General features: G+C 36.5%; 1 protein-coding gene across 2 annotated transcripts in view; it reads right to left on the bottom strand.

Moving 5' to 3' along the window:
• Positions 1–5573: 5573 nt before the first annotated feature.
• Positions 5574–6000, bottom strand: part of TM2D1 (TM2 domain containing 1) — a 46776-nt gene continuing 46349 nt past the window's right edge. For both annotated transcript variants that reach the window (XR_013170881.1, XM_077149465.1), the window contains one exon: positions 5574–5900. The gene's annotated coding sequence lies outside the window, so the exon portion shown is untranslated. The remainder of the gene's footprint in view (positions 5901–6000) is intronic.

Here is a 6000-nt window from a genome sequence, read left to right as displayed (position 1 = left end):
AAAAGAACTTTTTTTTTTTTTTTTTTGCATATGCAGTCCAAATAACTCTAACTTCCATCATTTTTCTAGTTTTAATCTCCAAATAGTTGGCATATTCTGATAACATTGACAGGTTAAAAGCAACATTCTGTTGTATGCACAGTGATTGCTTGCAATTAACCTTAATTTAAGCTGAAAGTAGACTGATCAGCTGCCATCACAGCAACATTTCTAAATTTATTAGATAAATATCTCCAGGAACTTCAGATTAAAAAGCAACCAAAACAAAATCTGCAACACTTCAGCTGCCCCCTACATAAGAAGAGTCTTAAAGGAATGAAGGTACCAATAAAAATTTTCTTGAGACGAGAGAGATATTTTTTGCCCTTATTATATCCAAAAACTGTAAATAAGGTAAGGATTATCCAGATAAGGAAAATGTAAGTAAATCATGACCAAAGAAAGCATCTTATCTTCCTTCTGTAAAAGGAACTTTTGAGCCCACTAGTAATTTACTCAAGGCATGACCACACTCAGTCCAAATGTGAGGAATAACTTGCAAATTCTAGATGGATCTCACCATTGCCTGAGGACATCACTCATACCTTAAAAAAGTGCTCAATAAATGGAGACTATTACTTATGTCATATTAATCTCTCAACATTACCTGAGTGGTGTCATTAATCCTATTTATATGAAGACAGAGGGACTCACTGTAGTTATGTGATCAGTCACTTAACTTGTAAGTAAGTAATAAATCAGGATGCAAACTCAGGTCAGTCTGATTACATAGTCTGCTTTTGCCATCACACTGCTACTTGGAGATAACCTAATCAAGGTTCCAACCTATGGTAACTGAATAGGGATTAGAAGAAACTGTGGCTCCTGCAAGATTGATTAGGATTAAAAGATGGTTTTTCTAGGGAACATAAGTCCTTTCAAACTGGCACAAATGTCCATTATTTTACTTCTAGATACCCCAGGATTTACTAGCCAACGCCATAGGTCTCTGCAAGTCAGACTATTCTGATCACTGCTTTGACTCTGCTATCCATTATGGTAGCCACACTCATACTGTCTTTGGTGATTAAGTGCTGCCACTTGGTTTCTGCCAACCTGAAATCTGATCATTCCCATTGTGTTTAAGAATCCAAGTTCAGTGTCAACAGTTCCCACAGTAATAGCTTACCTACAGAGAATAGCAACCACTGGCCTCTTCAGGGATGCTGGAGTTCTCACAAATTTATTCCTCACCACCCTGGTGAAAGTGTGTCTACTGGACCTTCCTCAGGTGGGTGAGTGGGTCTTACATGATAAATCCACTCCAACATTCCAATCTCTTTAGGCCTTTGGATCCCATCATCTACATTATACCAGGGCAGTTGTGGCATTTTGACTTCAGGCAATGTAGGCCACATTTTGGCCCATGCTTCAGCCAACCACTTAAACCGTCAGGGCCCAATCTAATCCCCTTGAACTACAACATTAAATCCGCAGTCTCTGTTTAGTGGGCCCATATCAATAAATTCAGCCTGATCCAATTTTATGTTCCTTCCACTATTATCATTCACACTTAATATCCATTCCTTTGTTTTCTGTTGAAAAAATAATGCAGTTCTTTTGGAATGTAGTGTACTTCCTCATGGGTCACACTTTGTATGTCAACTTTTGCAGACTGTTGGGACTTCTATCTAGTTATATTTAGTCTGGAAGAAAAAATGGGCAGTGGGGGAGGGTCATGAGAGGAATTAGCAGTGTCTTGCAAGCCAACTATCTCAGGGCATTCCACTGCAGTTTCATCTGGTGAAATACCATTATTAGATAGAGGTATGTGAGATGTTTCCTCAGGGGAGGGAACAGGCTTATCAGGCACAGGATTAATCTCTTTAGGTGCAGGTTGGATGGCTGATAACCCTGGGCTGACTGGTAGTCAGTGGCTGATTCCTCAAAGGAGGCTGGAGGAACAGTGGTTGCTTCTTCAGAGAAGACCATTACAATTTTATCTTACAAGGAAAAGCAGCAGTGTCTAGGGTTTCAATGTCCCCACTGTCATCAATCATTATCAACCCATATATCCCCATTCCAATTTTCAGGATCCCATTCCTTTCCAATCAATGCCCTCACTTTAATAGCAGACAGCCTGCAAGGTTGGGAATTCAATTCACATTGTAATTCAGCCACTTGTACAATGAAACTCTGGGTCTCATTTTCAGAAGTCTCAAGTCTGCAGCTACATGAAATGAGTATTTTTCAGGGTACACATAGAAACCTTCATGTACTTCATGTGGCACTTAGCTGGCAAAATTTGAAGCCTTGAGATCATCCCTCTTTAACAACTTTATCCAGCATATTTAGGAAACAGACAACATCATTACTTTTTAAAACCACAAACTCTGTTAATGCGTCAAATACACTCTCACCTAGATAGAGCCTTGCTTCTTGTAAGCATTTGAGTAACAGTATCCAATGGTGATATTTTGCATATCGCTATTGCCAATTCATGCCATGGACTATCAGTTTTATCTTGACAATTAGTAATAGTCATTAGTGTCTTTGAATTGAAACAATCAACAGAAACAATTAAAAAAACAAAACAAAACAGAACCAAGTCAGAAATCTCAGAAGAGATTCTGTTTCTCAAGAACCACTCCCAGTGCCAAGACTGTATTAGTTGGTATTAGTCAGGGGTCTCCAAGAAAATGGAACCAACAGGGTATAAATATATGTATTAGAATCTGTAGGGCAGGCTGCAAGCTGGAAACTCCGATGAAGGATTTTGATGAATTCCCCTGGAAAAGCTGGCTGGCTGAAAAGAGATGGAAATCCTTCCTTCTGACTGCTGAAATCATAGGTTCTCCTTTTAGGGGGTTCAACTGATTGGATGAGACAGACCTCTCATTGTTGAGGGCTATCTCCTTAGTTGACTGTAGATGTAATCAGCCATAGATGCAATCAATTTACTGATGGTTTAAATCCACAAACTATCCTCACTGCAACAGTCAGTTCAGTGCTTGCTTGACCAAATAACTAGACACCATAATCTAGCTGTGAAAGTCAGGTTCATGTGCCAAATTGGCCAGGTGGTGGTGCCTGGTTGTGTGATCAGGCAAGTGTTGGACTGTCTGTTGCTGTGAGGACATTTCATGGACTTAAAACATGAACACGTTGGCTGCATCCACAGCTGACTGCATTTGCAATCAGCTAAGGGGAATGTCGTCTGCAATGAGTGACACTTAAATCTTATCACTGGAAGGCTTTTAAGGAGGATTCAGAAGAGACAATCATTCCACCTACTTCAGCCAGCCAGCCTCTCCTGAGTTCGTTGAGGACCTTAATTGGAGCTGCCAGCTCGTGGCCTACCCTATATATCTTGGACTCTTAAATCCCTATGGTTACGTGAGACACTTTTATAAATTTTATATTTACAGATATCTCCTGCTGATTCTGTTTCTGCTTCTGCTTTCAGATGAAAGTAGTACCATTTGTAAATGTCTACTCCAGGGCAATAAACAAGTCTGTTAGATTAAAAGAATTCTGAGTATAAAATAATTCCTCTTTGCCCTAGAAGGCAACCCTAACAAATGATTGAACTAATCTATTTACAATTTTAGCCACTGCTGTAAAAGTAGGGCTATCATTTCAAACATCAAATATAGAGGCATTACCATGTAATTAGTATTCACACATGCTACTAACAAATAGCCATAATGAAATATTAAATCATGAAAGAACAAAATGAAAAATAGAATTTAAATGTATTCCCTGAGTTTATTTAAAAAACAAAACAAAACACAGAAAACCCATTTATTAAAGTATTACATATATTAGGCAACAGACAACTAGGCAAATAGAAAAAATGAAGTGCTCATGTCATTAAATTCAGGAAACTATAGTGAAAATAAAGTTAAGGTTTTAAGAGTGTATTGTGAAGGGACTTTATTTCTAGATTATATCAACAATCTTTTTGGAACATAGCCTATTTAAATAAATATTTTGAGAAGCACCTGCTTTGAAAAAGATCTCCCACCTGGCCAAGTTAATAAATGTAAATTTTGCAAGAATTAAAATTACTTTTCAAGATTTGACTCCAGGTATTTCTTACATAATTGAACTTACGTGACTGTGGAGATGACTTTTAAAATCTGTGTTTAAGTGGTCCTAAAGTAAACTTCAAAGCAATGTCTACAATCAAAAGTAAATAGGGAATAGTATAATGGGCATTTAGCAGTTAACTGAAGCTAAAAATATCACACTCTGAAAAAGTTGTGAATATAAGCTCCATAAAGGCGGTATTTTTGTGTTTTGTTCGCTACTTCTTAGAAAAGTGCTCTGTACATGGTAGAAACTCATAATATATTAATTAAAGAATGAACCAAAGAGACGATTCCTGTGTACATTTGTAGTCAGCCCAAACTCACTTCATCCATCGATACTAATCTCCCATCACTCTGATAATGTTACTGCATGACTAACGTATTATGATGTTAACTATACTATACTGCACTTATTTAAGCAAAATGAGTGATAAAAATTATGATTTTTTTTTATTTTTGAGGAGCCTGGACCCTAGGAATTTTGAAAATGGTATGGCTATTACTAAGGAAAGAGCATGACATATTTCATATATTTCCACCTTAAAACTCAGAGCTGTGTTCCACTAGCCAAGTTTCTTTAAGATGATTTTGTACAATAATATAGCTTTTGCAAAGCAACTGTGTGATTGTGAGAACCTTGTTCTGATGTTCCTTTTATCTACAGTATGGACAGATGAGTAAAAAATATGGATTAAAAATAAATAGTAGGGGAAACAAATGTTAAAATAAATTGGGTACAAGGAAATACTAGTGTCAATGAGAGGGAGGGGTAAGGATTATGGTATATGAGTTTTTTCTTTTTTCTTTTTATTTCTTTTTCTGTTGTGATGTAAATGTTCTGAGAAATGATCATGGTGATGAATATACGACAACATGATGATATTGTGAGCCACTGATTGCACACTAAGTATGGAATGTTCATACGTTAAAAATGTTTGTGCTTGTATGTTGACTGGCTTTATTAACAAAAATTAAAAACAAAACAAAACTGATAATAAGAAACACAGGGTGCTAATGTACAGGTGCTGCTTCCTTCAGACACTGATGCATCACTTAAGCCACTTGTGCCAGCATCTGCTTAGCAGTGCTAACAGATGGAAGACATTAATCATCTGTTTGGTGTTCCCACCTTGTCCATCCAGCTTCAAATATAACTAAACTGAGCTAGATGAGTCAGCATCTGGTCTTCAGAAAGCTAATACATTACTCTCAAAGAAAAAAAGAAAAAAGTTCACACTTCAGAGGCCTGAATCAATGCTAGAAGTATCCATGTTGCCTCAAGGTTTCCCAGATTCACTTATAATCTTTAATTCCCTGGATACCAAGGCAAAGACAGATCTGAAAATTGCAGAAAAACAGGTATGTTGTCATACACAAGACTGTAGCTCTAGGCAATATAAGTGGTATTTATTTAAACCGTGGATTAACTGCTTTAGAGGCTCAAAATGCAGAAGACAGCTATATTCAACATTTCTTGTAATAATAAAGGACTAAAACATATGAATATGACATTTTTATTTTTCATAAGTGAAAATGACAAGTGGCAACTTGCCTCTGGAAAGAACCTTAAAGAACAGCAGGGTAATAAGCTATCTCATAGAGACAGTAGCCTCAGAAATACTCCATTATCATACAGCCCTCAAAGAAAGTCCTATTAAATAAATTTCAGAATAACACACATTTAACTGAAACAACAAAATAAAAATATCAACAACAACAACAAAAGCAAATCAAACCCATACATAAAGTGGTATGTGAAGAATGAAAAGGAAAATCTGAAAATTCACACACTGGGAGTTGCTTATCAAAATCATGGAGGCTCAAATCCTGAAACAAAAAAAAAGAAGAAATATATTAAAACATAGTATTTTAAAAGAGTTCAATAAGATTTTTGCAGATGCATATTTTAACACTTCATTTACTCAAA

Source organism: Tamandua tetradactyla, chromosome 2 (genome assembly GCF_023851605.1).
Source record: "Tamandua tetradactyla isolate mTamTet1 chromosome 2, mTamTet1.pri, whole genome shotgun sequence".
NCBI classification, from domain to species: Eukaryota; Metazoa; Chordata; class Mammalia; order Pilosa; family Myrmecophagidae; genus Tamandua; species Tamandua tetradactyla.
The sequence above is the reverse complement of the archived record's forward strand: the minus strand, read 5'-3'. Positions and strand labels throughout refer to the sequence as shown.